The sequence below is a fragment of the Tenrec ecaudatus genome, chromosome 15 (assembly GCF_050624435.1).
Source record: "Tenrec ecaudatus isolate mTenEca1 chromosome 15, mTenEca1.hap1, whole genome shotgun sequence".
NCBI lineage: Eukaryota > Metazoa > Chordata > Mammalia > Afrosoricida > Tenrecidae > Tenrec > Tenrec ecaudatus.
The window spans coordinates 102,014,491-102,042,032 of record NC_134544.1 but is presented as its reverse complement, the minus strand read 5'-3'; positions in this window follow the sequence as shown (position 1 = coordinate 102,042,032).

The window sequence follows — 27,542 nt, the reverse complement described above, 5'->3', positions numbered from 1 at the left end:
TCCTATGCTCTGTGGATCCTGAGCGCCCCCTGGAGACCAGTCTCCTTTCTGCAGGGAAGGTTTGTGTCTGGGCTCTCACTGACTTTTCCTCACTGTGTCTCTTGCACAGTAATACACGATTTCAAGTCTTATCAGGTTTCTAGTTGTCTCTAGATAGGGTGAATCTGCCCTTTACTGAGCCTGTGTAGTATGCATCACCACCAGGATTAATAGCTGAGACCCACTGAAGTCCCTTCCCCGGAGCCTGGCGAACCCAGTTCATCCAGTAGCTACTGACAGTGAATCCAGAGGCTGCACAGGAGAGTTTCAGAGACCCCCCAGGCTTTCTTAAGTTGCCCCAGACTCCACCAGCTGCACCTCACCCTGGACACCTGAAAACACAGAGGCACTGTGATTAGATGACACAAATACAAACACATGCACTCACAATTACCTACACACAGAAGGATCTACAATGATTACCATGTAAAATGGACAAAATGAAAGCCAACGTTGGTGCAAAGTTCATGATGTGTCCTCTGGACCAGCTCCTGGGCACAAATGGAAACAGCAGAGACCCCAGGGACAGGACTATCCTCTGAGATCTCCCACATCAGGGGCTGTGACTGGTTTATCAGTGGCAGAGAGCTGCATTTGCATGTTCCCTGATATTTAGAAGCAGTTAAGTAGAGAATATGGGCAAGAGTTCTCCCTCAGAATCAGAGAAACACAAGCATTTGCAAAGGAAAACATAGCTCTTAAACAAGTTATTATCAAGTATTGCTTTAATTGTTACATATTATCAATATTTTAAAGTAGTTTTTAATTTATAAACTTTATATTATATACACAACAAACTTTGTGGTATGAGAGTTCACAGTGCATCCTCTCTCGTTTCCCTGAAGATGTAAATACACATGGTGATAGTAGACGGCTCTCTTATCTGTTTCTTATGTGGGTACATTATTAGATTTCATGGTTGTTCTCCAAGGAATTTCCACATTTCAGTGGTATTTTTAAACAGTGTGCATGAAGGTGATCATAAAACTTGCCCAGAAAACATGTGGAATGGTGCTTCCTACCTGGTTTCTGTTTTGGGGGATTCTGGTCCTCCTTCTTTTGTCATGATCACGAAATCTGGATATTTACCACCTGACTTAATCTTCCAAAACCGTCCGTTTTCTTTTCTTTTTAAAGATAAACTTATACTTGTTTAAAATATTTTAAATATTTCTAACCTACTCTTCACCTGTTTCAATTTCAGGTGTGTATCTTTAAGTTCTTTTTAAATATATATATTAATCATTTTATTGGAGACTCTTACAGTTCTTATAACAATCCACACATCAATTGTATCAAGCACATTTGTATATGTGTTGCCATCATCCTTTTCAAAACATTTTCTTTTACTGAAGCCTTTGGTATGAGCTCCTCTTTTTACCCTCCCTCTTCCAACCTCCCATCCTCATGACCCTTGATAAATTATAAATTATTATTTTCATATCTTACAATGTCCGCTGTCTCCCCTCACACAGGTTTCTGCTGTTTGTGTGTGTGTGTTATATATACATCAATCATTGTGATAGGTTCTCCCTTTCTCTCCCTTCTCCCCCTACCAACCCTCTACCCTCTACCCTTATGGTATCACTATTCCAATTATTGTTCCCGAGGGGTTTATCTGTCCTGTATTCTGTGTGTCGAGAGCTCTTATCTGTACCAGTGTACATGCTCCTGTCTAAGCCAGTTAGTAAGGTACAACTAGGGTCATGATAGTGGAGAGGAGAAACATTAAAGAACTAGCGGAATGTTGTGTACTTCATTGGTGCTATACTGCCCCCTGGCTGACTCCTCCCTTCCTTGTAACTTTTCTGTGAGGGGATGTCTAATCGTCTACAGATGGGCTTTGGGTCTTCGCTCCGACCCCCCTTGCTTGCATCTATATGATTGTTTTGGATCTTTTGGTGTCTGATATTTGATGCTATCACCACTTCATAACCACACATGCTGGTATGCTTCCTCCATGTGGGCTTTGTTGCTTCCCTGCTAAATAGCCGCTTGTTTAACTTCAGACCTTTATGAACCCAGGTGTTATATTTATAATAGCCAGATACCATTAGCTTTGTTCACCACATTAGCTTATGCACCCATTTTGTCTTCAGCGATTTATTCAGGAAGGTGAGCATTGCAGAATGCCAGGTTATAAGAACAAAGTGTTCTTGAGGAAGGACTTGAGTAAAGGCCCAATGTCTGTCTGCTACCGTAATACTTAACATATAAATATATGTTGCATAGAAATCGTTATAGGTTAATATGTTTACATATATACATGCCTATATTTAACCTATATAATTGTCTTTGTCCTCCTAGTTCTCTCCTCTATTTCCTTATACTTTACTCTTTTCCCAGTTTCATATTCAACCTTTATTTGGCTCTCAGTAATTCCTCTCAGTTATATTGCACCTGATTAACTCACACCAGGCATTTTCACCCTCCTCACCATCGGTTTTTTAGATCTCTTGCTGTTCCCTTGTTTCGGGTTTGACTCTCCCTCTCCCTTTCCTCTACATTTCCCCTGTCCCCCAGGAACTGTCAGTCCCATTGTTTTCTCCTCCAGATTGTTTATCTTGCTTACCATACAGAGAGAGACATGAAAAGAAAAGAAGTCTGGGTGGGAGGAAGAGGGCAGCCAAAAGTAGCAAACAAGTCTGCCTTCTGATCTGAATGAATGTTTTCCTATGGAGTCTGATGCCCTCCAAATCTTTAGTCTATTTTCTGGATTCCTTGGGGACTTTGTTGCTTTGCTCCCCTTGCTGCTCTATTGTGCTCCTTTATGTTTGACCAGGTATTGGCTGGTCAGACCTGGCACAATTGTCAAATTGCATCTCCAGTGTGGTCCCTGCAGCGCTGTGGGTCAATGAAGGGCTATCATGTCTCACGTGGTGGGGCCGGCACCACGGTTTTCTCTGTGCCTTGACTGCTGTGGGCAGGAGTGTCATCCTCACGTCTTGCTGGACCAGGATGCATTTCTCTCTTGCTCCCTCGCTCATTCTCCCTCTTAGTTTGTTTCTGGGTGGTCTGGGCAGACCTGCCACTCTCCCAGAGATGTATCTTCAGTTATGTCCTCTGTCATGCACTCTTCTGAGGAGGGTGTCATGGAAGATGGGTTTGGGGCGGACCCCACAGACTTCTCTGTTAGTTTGCTGCTTCATACCGCTATGTTGTCCTCAAGGCGTGGTGTACCAGGTTGAGGTCTGGTCCCTCTCTCCCGTTCCTCTGGAGACAAACAGTACCCTCCCCACCAGGTAGGTTAGTGCCCTGTTCCCCCAATATCCATGTCTTCTGCTTCTTCTTTTTTCCCCCTCCTTTTTAGTCAGCTGACACCTTCATCCCTGGGTGGGTCTGACCCCTGCCAGAGTACCCGGGCTTCATCCGGGAGTTTATGCCTTTAGTGACTTGCCCCCTATGCCCCTTGTCCTTGTTAAGCTTACCTCAGTGGGCTCATGTTGTACTTGTTCATTTCTGCTTGGTTCACTTTGCTTAGCTGAATTTCCTCCAACTATTCCCATGCGATGATATGCTTCATGCACATTCATCAATGGTTTTTAAAGGATGTGTAGTACTCCATTGTATGTATGTACCACAGTTTTATAATACCATCATGTGTTGATGGAAATTTAGCTTCCTCCAAGGTCTTCTTGAACTGTGCCGCAATGAATATTGGAGCGCAGATGTCTGGCCATGGTCTATCTCTTACCTCTTCTGGGTATATGCCCAGTAGGGAGATTGATGGGTCACATGGTAGCATGATTTCCGTTTGTTTTAGGTATTGCCAAATCGATTACCATAATGACTGCACATACCTACAAGTCCACCAGCAGTGGATGAGACTTCTTATCTCAGCACACCCACTGCAACACTTGTTGACGTCTGATTTTTTTAATTGGACCATCTTTGAATTTGTTATGTAATATCTCACACTTGTTTTCATTTGTTTTCCCTTATAGCTAATGATCTGGGACATTTTCCTCATATGTTTATTGGCCACTAGGATTTCCACCCCTGTGAAACTTCTCTTCAGGTCCTTTGTCCTCCTCAGCATAGAGCTATTTGGTTTTTTTTTTCTTTTTGTGGACTGAGTATTGTATTTTAGGTATAAGGCTTTTGCCTGATATGTCCTAGTTAAAGATGTTTTCTCAGTCTATGGGCTCTCTTACTACTCTCTTGGTGAAGCATTTTGTTGTACACAGGTGTTTTATCTTCAGTATATTCCACTTATCAATTTGTGCTTCCTCTGTGTTTGTGTCCTTCCAACAGTCTGTTTCCATATAATTGGGTTGCTTATATTTCCTGGTATTTAATTTATTTGAGTTCCCTTATTTATTACTTTCCCCTACTAGCCTATGAGATGGCATGCTCATCATTTTCTAGTTCTGTTAGATAGAAACTGAGGTAATTAATTTTAGACTTTGAGTTAGTTTATTGTACCAACCTGGCTGATAAATACATGAGGGATTAATTGAAGGGTGGAGGGATAAATGGCTCGGTGAGCCTCGCCTTTCTAGTTCTCGGGTCTCTTGCTGTATGATAGTCGCACCAGGGTGCAGCTGCCTTAGCAGTTCCCTGCTTCAGCTTTCAAGGCTAACTTCCTGCAAGACATCCCAAGGAGAAGCCACAAGAACCTACCCCGATGCAGCCCTCGGTGCTGGAGCACCCGTGTGGAGACCCCTGCACTGCTGAGATGTTTACACTTTCACTGATTCAGCTTTCCTTCTGCAATCGGCATCATTGCGTCTGTTTTCTGAGATGGAGGAGGATTTTGTAGATTGGTGTTGGACATGTGGGTTAATGTTGGACTTATGGGCTTGGGCAGCATTGGGTTGGGATGTTTCCTTGGTGCACACTTAACCTTTATATAAAACTCTCTCTTATACATCAGTTTCTGTGAATTTGTTTCTCTAAAGTACCTAGATTAACACAGAGTTGTATTTCTGCATTATCCTGGTATATGTTGCTACAAATAGCCCACTTCTGTTGAAGCCCACATAGTGTGTTATTTTGTGCTTTCATTGTCATTCAGTCCAATACATTTACATGTAGAAACTCTATAAAGCAATGAATATTGCAATATTTTTTTCAAGGTAAAAACTAAATCCAGGTATTTTTCATTTGTTTTCTTTTTTAAACATCATTTTATTAGAGGCTCATAGAAGCCTTATCACAATCCATTCATACACCAATTGTGTAAAGCACATTTGGACATTCATTGCCCTCATCATTCTCAAAACATTTGCTCTCCACTTAAGCCTCTGGCATCAGCTCCTCATTTTCTCCTCTCCCTCCCCGCTCCCCCCTCCCTCAAGAATGCTTAATAATTGATAAGTTATTGTTTTGTCATATCTTGCCCTGTCCAACGTCTCCCTTTGCCCACTTTTCTGTTGTCTGTCCCCCATGGAGGAGGTCACATGTAGATCCTTGAAATCGGTTCCCCCTTTCCAACCCACCGTCCCTCTACCCTTCCAGTACTGCCACTCTCACCACTGGTCCTGAAGGGATTATCCACCCTAATTCCTTGTTTTTCCAGCTTCTAACTGTACCAGTATACATCCTCTGGTCTAGACAGATTTTTACGGTACAATTGGGATCATGATAGTGGGTGGGGAGGAAGCATTTAGGAACTAGAGGAAAGTGGTATGTTTCATCCTTGCTACATTGCACCCTGACTGGCTCGTCTCCTCCCCGAGGCCCTTCTGTAAGCGGATATCCAGTGACCTACAAATGGGCTTTTGGTCTCCAGCCCACATTCTTCCCCTCATTCACAATGATCTGATTTTTTTGTTCTGATGATACCTGATCCCTTTGACACCTCGTGATCAAACAGGCTCGAGTGCTTCTTCCATGTGGGCTTTGTTGATTCTGTGCTAGATGGTTGCCTGTTTACCTTCAAGCCTTTAATACCCCAGACACTATATCTTTTGATAGCCGGGCACCATCAGCTTTCTTCACCACATTTGTGTATGCACCCGCTTTGTCTTCAGCTATCGCATTGGGAAGGTGAACATCATAGAATGCCAGTTTAATAGAACAAAGTATTCTTGCATTGACAGAGTTCTTGAGTGGAGGCCCAATGTCCATCTGCTACCTTAATACTAAAGCTATAAATATATGCACATAGGTCTATTTCCCCATCCTCATATATAAATATGTTTACATATGTACATGCCTTTATTTAGACCTCTATAAATGCCCTTTGCCTCGGCCTCGTAGCTCTTTTCTCTATTTCCTTTGACTTTCCTCTTGGCCTACTATCATGATCAGTCTTCTTTTGGGTTTCAGTAATTCCTCTTGGTTCCATTACCCGTGATCATGCCCTACCAGGCCTCCTACACCCTCCTCACCACCGATTTGGATCACTTGTTGTTCCCTTGTCCCTGAGCTTGTTAACATCACTACCTCCCCCCACCCCACCTCCTCCTCTCTCATGTCCCCCTGGAATTGTAGGTCCCATTGTTTTCTCCTCCATATTGTTCATCCAGCCTATCTTATTTAGACAGACCTGTGGTGATAATAACATGCACAAAAACAAGACAGAGCAAAACCAAGCAACCAAAGAAAACAAAGCAACAACAGCAACAACCCAATGACCAAAAAAAAAAAAAATACAACAAGAAAGAAAATCTTGCAGTTAGGTCAAGGACTGTTTGTTGGCCTTTAGGAGGGTTTTCCAGTGGAGTCTGTTGGGGTGCCAAACTCTAGCCCCAAAGTCTATTTTTGGTATTCCCTGGGGACTTCTTTGCTCTGTTTCCTTGCTGTTCTGTTGCACACCCTTAGTGTTTTGCCTCAGTGTGGTGGGATCAGATCGGGTAGAATTCCCACACTGTGTCTCCAGTGTTGTCTCCTGTAGCGCTATGGGTCAGTGAGGGATGTCACATCTTATAGTGGGGCTGGCCATGTGGTCTTCTCTTGATTGGTTGCTCTGGGCGTGAATATTGTCCCCAAGGCTTGGTGGGCCAGGATGTGCTCCACTCTCTCTTCCTCTTACCCATTTGCTCCCTTGTGCTCTGATCAGACATGTCCCTCTCCTGGAGCTTCAGATTCAGTGCTGTCCTCTGAAATAAACTATTATGAGGGGAGGAGAAGGTGTCCATGTAGTTGGGATTGGGGCTCGCCCCTTAGACCTCTCCACTGGTTCCCAACTCCATGCCAGCAAGTTGCATACACATCTTGGAACACTGGGTTGAAGTCTGGTCCCTCTTTCCCTGTGGAGATATACACAATACCCTCCCCTTGGGTGGGTCAGTGCCCTGTGTTCCCGCTACCCTTTTTTTTTTCTATTTCCCAACATCCTTTTAATTGGCTACCATATGTATCCCAAGATTTGCTCTGGCCCCTGCCATACTACCTGGTCCTTACTCAAGGAATGTTTGTATACAGTAGCTTTTTCCCTATGTCCCTTTTGCATTTTTTTTAAACTTACCTCAGCGGACTCATGTTGTACTTGTACTTTTGTGCTTGGCTTACTTCGCTTAGCATGATTTCCTCCAGTTCTTCCCATGCAGCAATATGCTTCATACATTCATCACTGCTTTTCAGTGATGCATACTACTCCATTGTATGTATGTACCACAGCTTTTTTTTTTTTCAGGAAATAAATGATAATTCAATTATGGGCAGTGCATGCTGTATATGTAAATTAAAATATCATTTTATTGGGGCTCATACAACTCTTATCACAATCCTACATACATCAATTGTGTAAAACACACATATATTCATTGCCCTCATCATTCTCAAAATTCGCCTTCCGCTTGGGTTCCTGGAATCAGCTCCTCATTTTCCTTTTTTCCATCCCCTGCACCCCCCTCCCTCATAAACCCTTAATAATTTATAAATTATTATTTTATCTTATCTTACACTGCATGGCATCTCCCTTCACTCACTTTTCTTTTGCCCATCCCACAGAGAGGAGGTTATATGTAGATCCCCTTGATTGATTCCCCCTTTCTATCCCCTGCCCCCTTCCCTCCTGATATCACCACTCTCATTGTTGATCCTGAGGGGTCCATCTGTCCTAGATTCCCTGTGTTTCCTGATCCCATCTGTACTGCTGTGCATCCTCTGGTCTAACAAGGTTTGCAAGGTAGAATTGTGTACCACAGATTTTTAATCCACTCGTCATTTGGTGGAAATTTGGGTTGTTTCCAACTCCTTGCAATTGTGAACTGTGCTGTAATGCGCATTGGAGAACAGATGTCTGGCCTTGGTTTGTTTCTTGCCTCTTCTGGGTATATGCCCAGTATGGGGATTGCTGGGTTGTATGGTAACTCGATTTCCATCTGTTTTAGATATCACCAGATCTATTTCCATAAGAATATTGAACTATCTATGGGGTTTTGTAACAAATATTAAGGAAGAAAGAATTCTTGGAGGAAACAGAAATCCTAGATGCTAACATGGTGGTCCTTGTTCCCATGCCTTCCACATTGCACTGGTCTCAAAAGTCGTGCCTCTGTGCTTTCCACTGCACCATTATCCCTATAGAACTATGTCATTATGGCAGGGACATTGTGTTTGCGACAGAACTGAGTCCTCTCACTGTTCCTCTCACACAGTAATGGACAGCTGTCCCCTCAGGGTCATTGAGCTCAGCTGCAGGGAGAACTGTTTGGTAGACATTGTTCTGGAGTTGAGAATCAGCTCCTTAGATATGAGTGGTTGTTTTTTCTATTAAAAATATTGGTAACACCTACTCCAAACTCTTCTGCAGGCCTTGGAAGATCCAGCTCTGGCAAAATGGGCTCATCATACCTAACTAAGCTTAGGGAGACGACCTGTGAGGGATTCATCACTCCTGGGCCCAATCATGGACAACTAGGAACAGGGAAAATAATCACTAGTGACAAGTAAGGGACACCTCATTATGACAAGCCACTTTTTTGGAATCTCAACCCTACCAGAGAGAAGAAACTGCTAGTCAGAAGAATATTCACAGGAAACACATGACTTATGGACAAGGCCTGTGGATCCTAGAGAACCCTGTTCACGACATAATGTTTTTCACCCGGTTTGAGATTTTACATGGATATGTATAAAATGCTCTGCATATTAGAAGCCCCAGAAATAAAGTAGAGACATTTCCAGACTTCTCAGAAGCTGACATGGGATAGTCTGACCCCATCTTCTTCTTTGTGATAACACCAACACCACACTCACTGCCACTGAGTTTCTTTCAACTCATAGTGACTCTGTAAGACCAGGTAGAGTTTTAGGTTGAAAAACACACTCGGCAAAAGGAAATGTGTGGCATGTTACCAACACCACTCTATCTGGGAAACAAAGACAGGGCTGCATGACAGTGAAAGGGGTCCACTTTACTTACATCAAGCAAGGACTGAGCCAGAAGATTCCCCAAGGTGCGCTCCAGAGGAAACGATGGTGGGTGTGGTTTAAAGTTGTAGGCAAGCACACCCATAAGTAAATGTATCAGATTATGGACGTGGAACAGATTTCACAGTTTTACATTTTCTGACAGATTTTGCATTTTATTAGAGATTCACCATTTTATTATAAATTAATGCAACATAAGTTACATGTTGCTTAATTTGCTGTCCACGGTGTGTACTCCTGATGCTGCAACACACCACAGGACCCACTGGAGCTGCATGAACTTTCCTTTTTGTTGCTTCAAATTCACAATTCTGTTAGAGTACATAGTGTGTTGACAAATTATTGTGCTTCTTCTTTGATATAAAAATGTATTAAAATATAAAGTGCACTTCTAGTTGAGTACAGAGTACTAACAATTTTATCTGCGATGTGGACATGCCCCTACAAAGAGAAAACCCTGGAAACAAAAGACCCTCCAACACCTTCCAACACTGTGTATAAAGCACCCATTGACATATTGCCCAGGGAGACAGATTTTGATGGACAAGATGAATTATGTCCCCCTTGGCTACTAATATTCAGTAAATATTTGTGTTCTCCCTCCCATCTTTGTTTTGTTAATGGTTTATCTGGGGTCAGGGTTCCCAAATCACCTGGATTGTATAAATTAATTTAAATAAATAAGAGTTTTGTGTGCTTTTATTTTTATTTTTAATAGTCCTGTGGGTTACCAAGACAGTAAATTCTTAAAAGAGCAGAAAGCCTCAACTTTTTCCAAAGAAGTAATCAGTTGATGTGGACTGCCAACCTGGTGGTTAGAAACATACATGGAAATCACTCAACAGCCAGGACTTAGGAAGTAAACTACAGTTTAATAATGAGCAGTGCGTGCTATATGTGTAAATTTACACATCCCTTATGTCCTCTGCCTTTGTTCCTTGGACATGCTGTGGAATTTACAGGTGTACACAGGGCTAATGTGTTTGGGAAGTTATCTACATTTATATGAAGTGAGTCTGGAAGTGATCCTTTAAATAATTTTCTCTGTGATTGGCTCATTGGCCACTCACCCCACACATTGAGATTCTCGCCCTGCTTTTACAGTGACTGCCTCCAAGCTGATAGTGAACAAGCCAGGAAACCACATTCCTGACTGCATCCTCGCTTGCCTGCCCTCAGGAGGTCCACATCCACATAACGTCCTGGGGGGAGAGGTGTATTCAGTGAAATCAGGAAAGGTGTTTCCTTGGGCAGATAACTTATTAAGAATACTTTTACCTCAAAAACTCTGAAAACTTGTGCTATAGGAACAGAGAAGTTGTAGCTCTGGTCCAGACAGACATAAGTACAAAAAAACAGAGGATGGATGGATAGATGGAGATGTTGAAAATAAATTCTGGAGTCTGTGTGTCTTTAGCTGTGCTGGGGTTCAGTGAGGCACATCATTTAATAGATAGCACTTCCTTTTCAAGGATTCTACAAATGGGATATTAGTTATTCAAATCATGACAGGAGACCCCTCACAGTATCTAGCATTGGCCATAGAATCTCCTACTGAAGAAATCAGGGTTTCATAGCTGTGCTCCAGGTTATGGATATTGATTGAGAAGACAGTGGGGAAAAGACCCTTTACTTAGGCACAGGACACAGACGACTGGTCCCAGGCTTCATGGCACTGCCTGGAACATAGAAGGAATTCAGATTCATTAAAAACAGCAGCCTGTGAGGGCTTGGGGATAACAAAAAATCGGAGATTAAATTCTTATCCAGATATCCAGTTTATGGAGATTTGATTATTTCATAAGAATAATCCACAAGGGATGGTTCTTCAAAGATAGACATCCTTCTCAAAATCCAGGGTTTGGGTCTTGAAGTATGGTTGTTCGATTTTTATTGCTTTTTCATTTTATTTATTTAAAATTCTTTTTTTCTTTTATTTTTCAAATCATTTTATTTTGGGCTCTTACAATTCTTATCTCAATCCATACATCCATCTATTGTGTCAAGAACATATGTACATTTGTTGCCATCATCATTCTCAAAACATGTGCCTTCTGCTTGAACCCTTAATATCTGCTGTTCATTTCCCCACTCCCTCCCTACTCCCCCCTACCTCATGAACCCTTCATCATTCATATATTATTATTATTTTGTCATATATTACACTGTCTGACACCTCCCCCCGCCCTCTTCTCTGCTGTCCCTCTCCCAGGGAGGAGGCTATACGCAGATTCTTGTAATCAGTTCCCCCTTTCTACCCTACATCAAAACCTGTTTCACAAAGAAACAAGAATGAATGAAGTGTCACAAGCTACACTGCTTACAGTCTTGAATGTACAGCTTAATAATTCTCCGGCTCAAGTGGGAGGAAAACCACAGCCTCTGGCAGGAAACACCTCACCACACACGTGTCTGCTCCTGGGGATGGTTTAGTAGGGCATGAGCACCCCCTGTTGCTCCATCCTTCACTGTAAGTGAGGTTTGTGTCTTGGTTTACACTAAATAGACTTCAGTGTGTGTGTTGCACAGTAATACACGTCTGTGTCCTCAGATTTCAGTACATTTACTTGCAAATAGGTGATGCTTTTGGCATTATCTCTTGAAATGGTGAATCTGCCTTTCATGGATGAAGCATACTCTGTTGATTGACCTTTTGCTGCATTTCTAATAAAACCAACCCACTCCAGTCTCTATCCTGGAAACCGCCGGATCAAATTAATATAATAGTCATTGAAGGTGAATCCAGAAGTTGCACAGGAGAGTCTCAGAGAACCCCCCCCTCCCGGCTTTTTCAGGCCGTCTCCAGATTCCACCCGCGGCACCTCACACTTGATACCTGTAAACACAGAGACACTGTGATAAGACCACTTCCCTCTCCCCACCCCACAATTCTACATACAACCACACAGCATTGTCGTCAATTATTACCATGTAGAATGGCCTAAATGTAAACCCAACCCCGTCCAAAATTCATGATGTGTCCTCTGAGTTAGCTGAAAATGGAAAGAGCAGAGGCCCTTTGTAGTGAGGCTTCCTGCCCAGAGCTCCCAGGTAAGAAGCTATACAGGTTTCACTGGCACACGGAGAGAGCTGCATTTGCATGTGGCCCTCCACTCAGAAGCAGAGGAGTGGACTACCTGTGTTGGAGTTCTCCTTGTGACCCAAGAAACCGAAGCACCCTCACAGGAGAATGGAGGCTTTTATAAAGGCTGCTTATACACATGGTACAGAAGCACTGCTGCTGCTGTAGTTAAAAGCTAGCAATACTTAATGACATTTTAAATTGATAAACACTATCATACATAAAAGAGAACCTCTGTGGCATGAGAGTTCAGAATGTATCCTTCCTCCTCAGGGTGGATGCACAGATGGTTACTCCTCATGTGAACACGATGACAGATAGCTCTGGTATCTGTTTCTTGTTGGTGAACATTATTATCCTTATCACTGTCTTCCAAGATATTTCCTCCTTGCTTTGACATTGATGGGTTTTTTTACATAAAATTGTTCATAAAGCATGCCCATTTTATCTTTTAGAACCCAGCCACTACAAACTGATGCCTCCTCTCTTAATTCTGCCATGCGGGAGTCACATGTCCTATGCCCTGTGCACCCACCTTTCTGGTACAGCCCTGCCCTATTCCTGTATAGTAGTTTGTGTCTGGGCCCACTGACTTCCACTGTCCCATACAGTAAAAGTGTCTTGTCTTCAGTGGTCACAGAAAGGAACTATAGATAGAAGGAGTTTGTGGGCTCACTTCTGGAGATTGAAGGTCAGTTCTTCAGAACTCCAGTGCAGTTTTTTTTCCCGACAACCCAAGCCTATTGTTAACAGTCACTCTGACTCCTTCCAAAGGTATCGGCTGGTCCAGCTCCTGTAATACTAAGTGATTATGGTGTGTGTGGAGAAGTCGGCACAGGTTAGGGAGAGGATCTGGGAGGTTTCACCACTCCTCAGAGGGCTTCCTACAGCTGGAATGGAGCAGAACAACTAGGGACAGGGAAATAGTAAACAGGCAGTGAGGACAAATAGTAGACACCCATTCATAACAGGCTATTTTGAGAAACCCACAGAGAGGCTCTAACACCAATAGACGAATGCACACAGAAAAACACGAGCTGCTGTGTAGCGTACAGATTCTAACTGTTAGATGGCTTGTCACCGTGATTGCAACAATGAGATCGAGTATAGCAAGGACTGTGAGGATGACACAGGACAGGACAGGATTTCATTCTATCGTACATGGAGACACTAAGATTGCAACCAAATCAATGAAAGTGACAATAACAATAGTATTTGCATTGAGGAAGCATGATTTCCTATTCAATAAAACTGTAGTGCAAGGTTATTGGTAGATAGGTTGAGAAAAGTCAAGATTCAGTTATAGAGTCCTGGGGGAGCGATTGAATTGGATCACTGCTCTAGGTCAACCCTTGCTATCTGACAGGCTAATCATGAGTTTCAAAAAGCAATCAGTAATTATCCTATCCACTGCACCTGAGGCTAGGTGGGTTCCTTTGCTTCAAGTATCCTAAGAACTCCCTATAAACCTATCACTTCTTTGTGGAAGGTATGTCTTTGGTTCACCATGAATAACACTCACTGGGGATATATGAAGAACGATCAAGTGTACTTGAATTTCAATATAATGCTGACTTAGTTATGTTTTCTATTTCTGAGGGAGTGCGGGTAATCAAGTACACCTAAGTCCTTAAAGTGAGATCCTTGCACTTCAATACTCTGAAGAGATCTTGTACAGAAGATTTGTCTAATGTAATATATCTTTTGGTCTTTCAACTGCTGATTCCATGAGCATTGATTGTGGGTCCAAGCAAGAAGAAAATTTCTGACGAACATTTCTCAGGGTGGTGTGGACAGGTCAAGAGATTTTGTGGTAGTGGAATCTGGGGAGGTGTCAGGATTTGCTTTGGCCTTGGCAGGGTTTCGACAGCATTCCTGACTCACTACAGGGTCTTCTGCAGATGAAGAGGAGGCAGAGTTGACCTCTGAGTCCAGTCCCTGGTGTGATCAAGAGAATTAGGACCAGGGAGACAGTTCTTAGCCCAAAGGGGTGTTCTGAGCAGGTGAGGTCGTGTGGTGCCACATCAAAGAGCAGGTGGCTTTCCTGTTGCATCACTGATATTGATGTAGTTCCCTGGACCCTGCCCCACGATGTAATAACTCAATTCTGAAATGCAGATGGAGGAGGCAGTAAAGTCCAGTACCTTCTGGAGTCTGAAGTGCCACCCAACTCACCCGACAAAGAGACAGACCAGGCAGAAGATGGGTCTGTAGAACTGGAACCTCAAGTTCCAAAAAATGTTGTTGCAGATTCTACAGTTCTCTCTGCAATGCCTTGCTCATCGATGGAACTGAGAAGGGATTCTTCTGAGTCTCAGAGTCTGGGTTTTGGGTTATACACAGGTCAGAGGCATGAATGGATGTCATCTGGTCAAGCCTGACTAACAAAAGGAGGAAATTTCATGAATCCTGACATAGCATTAATAGAAAAGTGGGTTCGAGATGCATGGGAAGACATTCCAGAAGACATGGTGCAACGTGCCTTCCAGAAATGTAGTATTAGTAATGCTATGGAAGGCAGTGAAGACTGCACATTGTATGAAAATGACAGCAGTGATGGCAATGATGGCAATCTCAGTGAGTACAGCGTCTATGATGACCTCACACCAGCTGAAGCTCTGCATTGGGATATGGATGATGATGAGGAATCCAGTTTTGAAGGATTTTAACTCTTTACATTTTAGCTTGGTTGCTGATTGAGCTCAGAGAATAGTACTCTTAAGGTATATCATTGTTCATACCTTATTAATTTTGCTGAACCTATTTTCCACTTACTGTGTTGGTTTACTAATGTTAAGTGACTTGTTGCCCTTTTATTTATGTTTTTTACATAAAATAAATATTTAAATACATTACTCCACTGATGTCTCCATTTTTAGTAATTTTATTTTCATTTGTTTTGATTATTGAAACTCGCCGATGGCTTCTGCATTTTCCACCCTAGGTTTATATTCGAGTCAATCAGTTTTTCTGGTTTTCCAGGTAATAATTAGGTGCCTTGGCTTAAACTCAGGTCGGCTTATATTCGAGTATATACGGTAATTTTATGGTGGGGTGGCCATCACAACATGAGGAACTGTATTAAAGTGTCACAGAATTAGGATGGTTGAAAACCACTGATTTAGAGGGAAGGGTGAAAAATTAAAAAAGAAAAAATGGCCCTGGGGATGTTGAGAGCTGGTGGAGGACACATGGCTGACAGGAAATACTCCCTGTCATCCATCTGTGCCTGCCCAGGGCTGGGAGTGTGTGCTCTGCGGGTCCTGCGCATCCTCTGCTGCCCATTGTCTTCCCTGCAGGGGAGGTTTGTGTCTGGGCTCACACTGACTTCCCCTCACTGTGATCCTTGCACAGTAATACATGGCCATGTCCTCAGCAGTCATGGAGCTAAGCAGCAGGGAGCACTGATTCTTCTATGTGTCTCTGGTGATGGCGAATCGGCTTTGAAGGATGGGTTATAATCTGTACCACCATCAGGCCATATGTGTCCTGTCCACTGCAACGCCTTCCTCGAGCTCTGGTGGATTCAGCTCCAGAGATAACTACTGCTTGTGATGGAGAAACCAGAGAGACAGTGCAGGTGAGAGACAGCTTCTGGGAAGGTTTCACCAATCCTGGACCCGACTCCTGAAACTACACCTGGAATAGGACAAGTGTAAATAAAGACACTGATCTCTGTGTCAGTCACTTGTAGTCACAACCATTCCCATAGACCCAGGTCAGATATTTGAATCTCCACATTGGGGAACTGTCACCAGGCACAGGAGCATACCAAGCAATAGCATCTTGGCAGTTCTAGCTCTGGCAATATGGAGTCCTCAGAGACAGTGAAGCTTAGGGAGAGGATCTATGAAGGGTTCATCAATCCTGGACCCAAACCATGGGCAACTGGGAACAGGAAAAATAATCACTGATGACAAGTAATGGAACCCTAATTATGTCAAACTATTTTTGGAATCTTGACAAGACTAGTGAGAAGTTCCCACTAGCCAGAAGACTCTCCACAGGAATTTCATGACTTACGGACAAGGTCTGTGGATCCTATAGAACCCTGGCCATGATGTAACATTTTCACTAATTTGAAATTTCACCTGGAAATGGGTGAGGTGCTCTGCATACTAGAAGCCTGCGGAATAAAATAGAGATCTTCATAGTTTTCTCAGAAGCTGAAAATAAATTATGACCCCGTCATCTTCTTTGGGATAAAACCAAAGTGAAACTCACTGCCATTGAGCTGCTTCTGACTCATAGTGACTCTGGAAAACAGAGTATAATTTTATGTTGAAAAACACTCAGCAAAAAGAAATGTGTGACATGTTACGAACACGACTCTTGCAGAGAAACAAAGACAGGAGCTGCATGACAGTAAATGGGGACCGATCTCCTTGGAGCAAACAAGGACTGAGCCGGGAGATTCCCCAAGGGAAGCTCCTGAACAAAATAGTGGACCATGTTAACACTTGTAGACAACTAGTCCAATAAATTGGTATACCAAAGTATAGGATGAAGAATGTTTAACACATTTCATAGGGATGGTCATGATTACAAATTAGTGTGGGGTTGCAATTCTTAGCAAGATAAGGCTCATTATACTTCTTGGCTCCAAATGTTGTCTTATTTGGTCTGGTGACTTATCTATGGTGACTTTTGGTTCTTTGAACAAAGTAATGCTGTTCTACGTGATCTGTGACTGGAAGGTTGGGGATGTCTTTTGTGGACATGATAGCCTGTCCAGGTTAGTCAAAACTGATAGTCATGTGGTGTAATGGGATATTTTTCTGAGGAAAGGGCTCAACAGAGGAAGGGTCTTCTCAGGAAGGAAAATGCAGGATAAGTATAGGCATTAAATGAGGTATTCCGACATCCTGTGGCAACATCCTATATCCAAGGGGAAGTTGGACAAGCTGTTGGATCTGCATTGAGACACAAAGTTAAGCAGGTTGGGGAATGGGCTCAAACAGAATGCACAATGTTCACGGTTGTTCTTTTTTTTAAAAAATATTTTATTAGGGGCTCATACAACTCTTATCACAATCCATACATATACATACATCAATTGTATAAAACACATCCGTACATTCTTTGCCTTAATCATTTTCAAAGCATCTGCTCTCCACTTAAGCTCTTTGCATCAGGTCCTCCTTTTTTTCCCCTCCCTCCCCGGTCCCCCCTCCTCATGAGCCCTTGATGATTTATAGATTGTTATTTTGTCATATCTTGCCCTATCCGGAGTCCCCCTTCCCCACCTTTTCTGCCGTCCATCTCCCAGAGAGGAGGTCACATGTGGATCCTTGTAATCAGTTCACCCTTTCCAACCCACTCACCCTCTACTCTCCCAGTATCGCCCCTCACACCCCTGGTCCTGAAGGTATCATCCACCCTGGATTCCCTGTGGTTCCAGCTCCTATATGCACCAGTATACAACCTCTGCCCTATCCAGTCCTGCAAGGTAGAATTCGGATCATAGTAGTGGGGGGGAGGAATCATACAGGATCTGGGGGAAAGCTGTGCTCTTCATCGGTACTACATCGCACCCTGACAGACCCATCTCCTCTCCTAAACCCCTCTATGAGGGGATCTCCAGTGGCCAACAAATGGGCTTTGGGTCTCTACTCTGCACTTCCTCCTTCACTCACTATGATATATATATATGTATATATGTAAAATCATATATATATACATATATAAATTTTTTTTCTGCATGATGCCTTATACCTGGTCCCTTTGGCACCTCGTGATCGCACAGGCTGGTGTGCTTCTTCTATGTAGGCTTTATGACTTCTGAGCTAGATGGACGCTTGTTCACCTTCAAGCCTTTAAGACCCCAGACACTATCTCTTTCGACAGCCGGCCACCATCAGCTTTCTTCGCCACATTTGCTATGCACCCATGTCTTCGACTATCATATCGTGGAGGTGTGCAGCCAATGATAGGATTTTTTTGTTCTTTGATTCCTGATAACTGATCCCTTCGGGACCAAGTGGTCACACAGGCTGGGGTGTTCTTCCATGTGGGCTTTGTTGCTTCTGAGCTAGATGGCCGCTTTTTTATCTTGAAGCCTTTAAGACCCCAGAGACACTCTCTCTTTTGATAGCCAGGCACCATCAGCTTTCTTCACCACATTTACTTGTTCACCCGTTTTGGCTTCAGCAGTTGTGTCAGGAGGGTGAGCATCGTAGAGTGCCAATTTAATAAAAGAAAGTATTCATGCATTGAGGGAGTGCTTGAGTAGAGGCCCACGGTCCTTCCGCCACTTTAATACTAAACCTATAAATATAGACACATAGATCTACTTCCCCATCCTCATACATATATTTGCATGTACATGTCTTTGTCTAGACCTCCATAAATGCTCCTTGACTCCTAGCTCTTTCCTCCATTCTCCCTTGACTTTCCTCCTGTCCTACCATGCTCCGCCCCACCTGGGGTACAGCTATACCTCTTCTCTACACAACCCTAACCTTGATCATTCCCCACCAGGCCTGCCACTCCCCCCCTCACTATCATTTTGGGTCCCATGTTGTTCCCTTGTCCCTGTGTTTGTTAACACCACTTGGTTGTTCTTATTCTGTTGTCAGACTCTATCTATTTATTATACTTACAACAAATAGAATCTTGCTACAAAATATTAGTTATTGAAGGCATAAAGATAACGTTTCCCAGAGACAGTGAGTCTATTGTTAAGAATTGTTTGTTTTTTCTCGCTCTCTATTTTTAAGGAATTTGGAAGTGATTGGTAGACATCATTTCTCAAGAAATGTACATAGTATTTTCTTTTTCTGCTCTTCCGTCCAAAGACCAAACTGAAATTTGAGTTAATAATCAAAGGGTTTATTGATGAACCAAGCAGTTCTGGAATGGACAATAATAATTGTAAGGATGCAGAGTACTGCAGTGAAGGACATTTTCAGATATGAATTCAAAAAGATCCTGGAACATACAAGAAAATTCCACTTATTTGATCTTTATTACTTTTGTCTCAAATAGACAAGGCGATATCGAAGTCACTTTGTAAAGACTGAGTAATTTAAAAGTGTCTTATTTGTTTGTTTTTAGATATTGGGGGTGAGAATGAATGCTCTCCCTCACAGCTGTTGTGAGAGTCACTGGGAAGAAGGAAGAAGGATGCCTGAAGATTTCCTGAGCTTTGCTGATTTTAAAAGTCAGTTCAAAATAAACAGTAATCATATACAACTAAAAAAATTTGGAATCTGGCCTGCATCTTTTGTAGACGCCCATCCTTGTTTGAAGAGAGCTCTTTTGTCCTCTTCACCGGGGAAAAATAAGGTGGGGGGAGGGGGCGAGACTCACAAAATCATGGGTGGTGAAAGATTGAGTAAACACAGCCTCAGTTCTGACTTCAGGAGGAAGAGAAGGACCGTGATTAGGATAGGGACAGCAATGACATTTTAAAACCTTACAAGATCGGATAACAGCCCTGTTTTCCAGGTGTGATTCACAAAATATTAGCCTAATACTCCAATACTTGTCAAAGGAAATCCAGGATACGTAAGCTCCTGAGAAAGTGCTAAAGTGAGTAAGTCTCTCCTCTCCTATCCAGAAGAGGCTTACCAACACTCTTCAGAGTTCCTTTACATTACCTTTTTTGACATTGCAGGTAAGTGGTCAGAAATAAGCAATTGAGGCTGACAGTATGTGAGATTCAAACTGAATTTAGTGGTCTCAATATGCTCATTTGAATGAAGGTACTAGGAAAGGGTGCTGCTAGTACTATGGATTGCCAGAAGAACAAACCAATCTGCCTTGACAAAAGTACAGCCAGATGCTCTTTGGGTTCAAGGATGGCACAGACTTTGTCTCATGTATCTTGGACATGTTATCAGGAGAGAGAGTCCCTGGGAAAGGACAACATGGATGGAAATGTACAGCAACTCAAACAGTAAAATTCTCAAGAAGATGAATGGACACATTGGCTACAATAGGCTCAGACTGAGCCACAATGTTCAGGATGATGCAGGACTTGGCAGTGTTTCAATCTGTGAGCATAAGGTCAGGGATTCAGACCTGACAGGAGAGCACTGTGTTGGTCTGGGTAGATTAGAGAAACAAATCCACAGAAATTCATATGTATATAAGAGAGAGTTTTATGTAAGAGTTATGTGTACATTAAGAAACCATCCCAACCCAGGCCAGTCCAAGCCCATAAATCTGACATTAGCCCATATATCCAACACAGATCTACAAAGTCCTCCTCAAACTCACAAAACACATGCAATAATGCCAAATGCAGGAGGAAAGTCAAATCAGTGAGTGTTTAAGCATCTCAGCGCTGGCAGGAGTCTCCACGCTGTTCTCTAGACCCAGGTCTGCATCTTGGCAGGTCCATGTGGCTTCTCCTCAGGGATGTCTCCCAGGAAGTGAGCTTTGCTAGCTGAGGCAAAGAACTAGCTAAGGCAGCCGAACACTGGTCAGACCATCAGAGAACAAGAGACCAGAGAATAAGAAAGGCGAGGCTCACCAAGCCATTTATCTCTCTACCCTTAAATTAATCCCATGTATTTATCAGCCAGGTTAGCACAATAAACCTTATCTATCACAAGCAACTAACAACAATTTGTGTAAACCTCAGTCTTTCACATACGTAGGCCTCAAAATTCAATCCCTAAGTTAAACTCAATTTAATAGCAGTTTATTATAAGTTAATGCAAGAATACAAAGTACAGGTTTCTTAATTTGCCGTCTGCAGCGTGTACTCCTGATGCTGCAACACATCACAGGACCTCACTGGGGCTTCATGCACTTCCCTTTTCTCATTTCAAATTTGAAAATTTGTTAAAGAGTACACGATGTGTTGACGCAGCAGTGCTACTCCTCCTTTGAAATAAAAACTTAAGCCCGCTTCTATTTGAAGGACAGAAGTTGCTAACTTTTTTAGCTGGGATGTGGATAGACCATTACGAACAAGGAGAAAAACCTGAATACAAAATCTCCATTTCAAGTTGGCTTGCTAGAGCATCATCATCCTTAAGCACTGTCTATAAACACCCCGGCCGTGTTGCTCAGGGAGAGAGATTTTGATGGAAGATGTCATTCTGAATTCTACTATTAAATAAATATTTGTTCTCTGTTTTGTTACTGTTTTAGTTGGGGACAGGCTGTCCAAATCACCTTGACTGCATAACCTAATTTAAATAGATAAGGCAGATTGTGGAGCGCTTTTGTGTGTTTGTTTCAGACATACTCCCCCAGGCTCCCAACCAGTAAATCCTTAAAAGAGCAGGAAGCCTCATCTTTATCCAAAGAAATGACTGGTTGATGTGGACTTTCAACCCTGTAGTTAGAAACATATATGTAAACCACTAAACAAACAGAACGCAGGAAATAAACTACAGTTTAATTGTGGGCAATGCATGCTGTATATGTAAATTTAAACATGTCTCATATCCTTTGGCTTGGTTCATTAGGCAACGTGTGGAATTTACAGGGTTACACAGGAGTAACATGTTTGGGGCGTTGAGTGTGGAAATATCCCTCTTAATGATTTTCTCTGTGACTGACCTATTAGCCACTCACATCACACACTGTGAGCCTCGCTCTGCTTTTCCAGTGGCTGCCTCCATGCTGATGGTAAACAAGCCAGGAAACCACCTTCCTGGCTGTGTCCTAGCTTGCCTGCCCTCAGGAAGGCCAGTGAGGCTTGGGGAATAACATCCCAGGGGGACAGGTGTATTTAATGGGATCAGGTTTTTCCTTGGTCAAAAATATTTTTACCACAGAACTCTGATCACCAGGACTCTGAGAACAGTGCAGTAGTAGGTCTGCACCAGACAGACATAAGTAGAAGAAACAGAGAAAACATAAATAAATGGAGACGTAGAATTATGGCAACTCTATGTCTTTAGCTGTGCGGGGGTACAATGAGACACATCCTTGTGTTCAAAACTTCATCATACATTTGGAATACTGGTTATTCACACCATGACAGGGAGGTTTGGGGGAAATAAGAAGCTAAATATATGAGTAGAATAAAGGAGTATGTGTGAATTATGTCAATAAAACAGTTAAAACACAAAAAGCTCAAGCTATTACCTCTCCTCCATGCATAGTCTTGTTGTAGTGCATCAGTCAGATTCCAACTCACGGTAGAGCCGTGTGGTAGGGCAAAGCTGCCCCACAGCGTTTCTCAGGCTATTGTCTCTGCAGGAATGAATGGCCAGGTCTTTCTTCCACAGCACTGCTTTCAGTTAGCGGCTGAGAACTACTTAATGTAGTGCCATCAGGGCGTCCTCCACACATACTCTGGCTTCCCATGACCTACTTCCCATGTTATAACTAGAACATTCATTCGAAAGAGAAAACCATTTTATGTCAAAGCCTTCCCTCTCCATCTCAGAATCAAAGCTCGTCACAATGATCTCTTATATTCCCTGAAAATTGCCAAGCTCTCGCCTACCTCATAATCATCCTGAATAGCCTTGGTGGCAGAGTGGCTATGTGTTGTGCTGCTAACTACAGGTCAGCAGTTCAAAATCATCAGCTGCTCCTCAGGAGAAAGACGAGGCGTTCTAATCCAGTGAATAGAGACAGTCCCAGAAACCCACAGGGGAAGTTCTAGCCTGTCCTAAAGGGTTGCTTTGAGTCAGCCTTGAGTGCAGGGCAGAGAGTTTGTTTGAGTTGTGTTCTTATTTTTCTCCTAACTGGAGTCCTTGGATGGAGCAGTGCATGCCCGTGACTGATCAAGAGATTGACAGTTTAAATTCACAAGCAACAACACCCTGAAGAAAGTCCTGGCATCGTACTTCAAAAATATGACCACTGAAAACCCCAAGAGTATCTTTCCTCTGTCACACGTGGGTCTCTGAGATTTGGAATCCCCTGGACGGCAACTGGTTGTTTGACTTTGGGCTAACTAGCTGCTACTTAAGGAACCCCGATGGTGTAGTGTATTATGTATTGGGCTGATAAACACAAGGTCACCAGTTCAATGCCACCAGCTGCTCTGTGGGAGAACAATGAGACTATCTTTTGACAAAAAGAATTTCATAGGTTCCCAAACTTATTTGGTTAACTAGCCCTTTACAGAAAAATAATACTCACTCAGCACTTCTCTGGTAATAGAAAACTTCTGTAGTATCGCCCATAACCTGGGATAAAGTGTAGGTATCTGCTGTTGCAACCTCCCTGCATCATTCCAGTGATCCCAACCTCCACCTCAGGGGAGCGCTTTTACTCACTTTGGGGAACACTGACTTGCAGGCTCCAGAAACACCAGGGGTCACTTCTAAGTCTGTCTTAGAGGGTCCCAATAGTTAGAATTGACTTGTTGATGATGGTGTGGTTTTAACTCCCACGCCTGCAGGTATTAGTGGCAAGATTGGTTCATCTGGACTCACAATGAGGATGAAATCTCAGGCTTGGTACTTATTGACTGTGGAAGTCCGGGCAAGTTCACCTAAGCGTCCTTACTGTTATGATTAAAGGATTCTGTCCCTTTCAAGCTCTCCTAACACGTGGCCAGTTCCCACATATGCTTCATTCTTCTTGTGAAATCCTGTCTTGGGAAAAGCATACAGGTTTTGACTTATTTTATTGATAGTTAAGTTATAAAAAAGAATCCCTTGCTGGTGTCCACAATGTTTTACGACACATAAAAATTACTGGTGAAAAATTTCTAGTTGGTATGATAAAGTTTATTGTGCCAACCTGGCTGACACATGTGGGCTTAATTGAAGCATGGAGGGATAAATGGCTCCGTGAGCCTCACCAATCTAATTCTCGGGTTTCTTGCTTTCTGATGGTTGGACCACGATGCAGTTGCCTTAGCCAGTTCCCTTCTTCAACTGGCAAGGCTCATTCCTGAAAGACATCCCTGAGGAGAAGCCACATAGGCCTACCCTGTTGCAGCCCTGGGTGCTGGAGAAGCCATGTGGAGACCCCTGCCAGTGCTGAGATGCTTACTAGCTCACTGATTCTGCTTTCCTCCTCAGTCAGCAATATTGCGTGTGTTTTGTGAGATGGAGGACTTTATGGATTGGTGTCGGATGTATGGGCTAATATTGGACTTGTTGGCCTGGGCAGCACTGGGTTGGGATGTTTTCTTGATGTGCATTAACCTTTTAAATAAAACTCTCTTATACATGTTTCTGTGGACTTGTTTCTCCAATGTACCCAGACTGACACAATATGATTGTGGTTGTTTATTTTTAATGGAATAATGTACTGTATTCTGAAATCGCAGTTCTAAGTGTGTCATCGTGTCCTGATACACAGTCTTTAAAACATGGGAACACAGGCACAATGTTTCATTCTTGCCTCTGTGAGAGCTATCTCCAGGAATTGTAACAGAAGTCCTGTGTTTCCTGGACGTCTAACAAATAAGAAGGTGAATGATCTTGGTCTCGATTCAAATATAGAGAAATGATCCAACAAAGGTCATTTTGGCAAAGAAGGGGCTTATAAAATACTTTTTTGCATGTAGGTGGTTCGGGGGGAGTCTGGAAATGAGACCATTTAGCCACCACAGTGGGCTTCTCAGGGAGGTAATGCCATCTCCTGTTTGAATATTTGGGTGCATGTGATATGTTCTCTTTGCTTTTGGTGAATATTGGGGTTGGGAGAACTGACTCATTTTGGAGTGGTTCTCAAGCCTGGTAAACGAGCATAATCACTTATAACGGAGCTGTAAAAAAAACCCAGTGGACCATACCACAGTCCAAATCAATTAAACTTCTGACGTGCGAGCTAGGTGATTCCTGAAAGCAGTTCATATGAAAAAGAACTAGGCTGTCCACTTGTGGAGAATTAGTCACTGCCACCTCACGAATAGCAACAGAACTCTGTCATATATAGTGCCAGAAATAAGACCTCAGTTCAGAACACTCACTGCCAGTGAGTCGATGTCAACTCTTAGTGACCCTACAGGAAAGGACAGAAATGTCCCTGTGTTTCCCAGACTGTAACTCTTTAAGGGAGTAGAAAGCCGTCTTTCTCCCAAAAAACAGTGATGGTTTTGAAATGCTAATTAGTAGTTCATAGACCAATGAATAACTACTATACCACCAAGGCTCTTTCTCAGGATAGAAGGCACTCAAAATATGGTCAGGGAAGAGCTGCCAGCTCAAAGCAGAGTTGATCATAATGACGTGGATGGAATAAGTCCGTTGACACCTTCATTTGCTGATAGAGGATGTCTCAATATGAGAAGAAACAGCGACAATGATCTAATCACTGAAACTCAGAATTATGAAGTACTAATACAGAAAAACCAGAACTCATAAAATATTACATGGAACTCATGAAGATCAATGTGCTAGGTATTAGTGAGCTGAAACGGACTGATATCTGCCATTTTGAATCAGACAGTCAAACAGTTTGCTATGCTGGGAATGACACATTCAAGAGGAATCACATTCATCTTCCTAAAGAACATTTCAAGATCTACTTGAAGTACAATGCTATTGTACTTCTCTCTGCATAAAAGAAAATCCAGTCAATACGGTTATGTAAATCGATGCATCAACCACTACAGCTAATGAAGAAACTGATGAATTTTATCATCATCTTCAGTCTGAAATTGATCAAACACAATCTGAATTCATGGATAATTATTGGTGATTGGAATTCAAAAGTTGGAAACAAAGAGGAAGAAACAATAATTGGAAAATATGGTCTTGGTGATAAAAATAAATCTGGAGATCACGATAGAATTTTACAAGACTAACAACTTCTTCATAGCAAATACCTGGAGTGGGCATACACAGGAATCAAACTGACTACAACAGTGGGAAGACAAGATAGAGAAGCTAAATGTCAGCAGCTAAACTCAGTCCGGGAGTCAACTGTGTAACATGCCATCAACTGCTCATAGCTAAGTTAAGATTCAAGCTGAAGAAAATTAAAACAAGCCCCCGGGAGCCAAATACAACCTTGAGTTTATCTCACCTGAATATTAAGGTGTCAGGAGCAGATTTGACTCACTAAACACCAAGGACAGGACACCTGATGAGTCGTGGGATATCACCGAGAACATGAAGAAAGCAAAAGATCACTGAAGAGACAGGAAAGAAAGGATCAAACTGGATGTCAGAAGAGACTCTGAAAAGTGCTTTCAATCATGGAGTATCTAAGGCACTTCATATGAAATGGAGCCAAAGAGCTGAACAGAAACTTTCAGAAAGGATCTGGAGAAGTATTACAATGAAATGTGCAGATACCTAGAGTGAGAAAACCAAAATGAAAGAACATATGCACTACATCTTCAATTAACTGAAGAAAACAAATCCAAGCTTGAAGGAGCTATATTGAAATATTCTATGGGGAAAATATTGAACGATCCAGGAAGCATCAAGTGAAGATGGAAAGAATACACATTACTCTCCCAAGAAGAACTAGTTGGCATTCCACCATTTCAAGAGGAAGGATATAAACAAGCACCAATAGTACTAATGGAAGATATTCAAGCTGCACTGACGGAATTCGCCAAAACCAGTTGCCAAGCATTGACTGAATTCAATTTCAAAAGTTTCAACAAATTGATGAAGCACTGGAAGCATCGGTGGAATGATGTTTTGGGGTTCTGGGATCCTGCTGGAATGATGCTCTGAGGGATCCATGACCCTGCCAGAATGATGCTGTTTGGGGTCCAGACCAAAACAGAACGATTCTCTGAGTCCGGGACCTGCCAGAAAAATTTTCTGGTGTATCTGAGACCTCTCCAGAAAGTTGCTCTCCCAGCAGAGAGATGCTCTGGGGGACTGGACTCCTCCGGAACCATCATCCACTAATTGCATGCTTCTATGGGGGTGCCGAAAACCCACTTCCCTCAAGCATATTTCTTGCGGTATTTCCGCTCTACAACACTCCATCTGCACACTCTCAGCACAAACTGGGGCCGACAAAAATTAAGAACAATTATTGTTAGTAGGCATTATGTTTGGCCCTAGAGAATCTTTAGAATAAAAGACTTACTTGAAGCATAAACTCTACCAAGCAAGCCAAACTATTTAGACGGTAATAAATGTCAAGTTTATAAATAACGTACTATCGTGGAGCAGGAGTGAACTTTGCATAAGATGTGAGAAGGCTAAACATTTAAACTGAGATCTGAGCAAATAATGAGCCATGTACAAAGCTGACG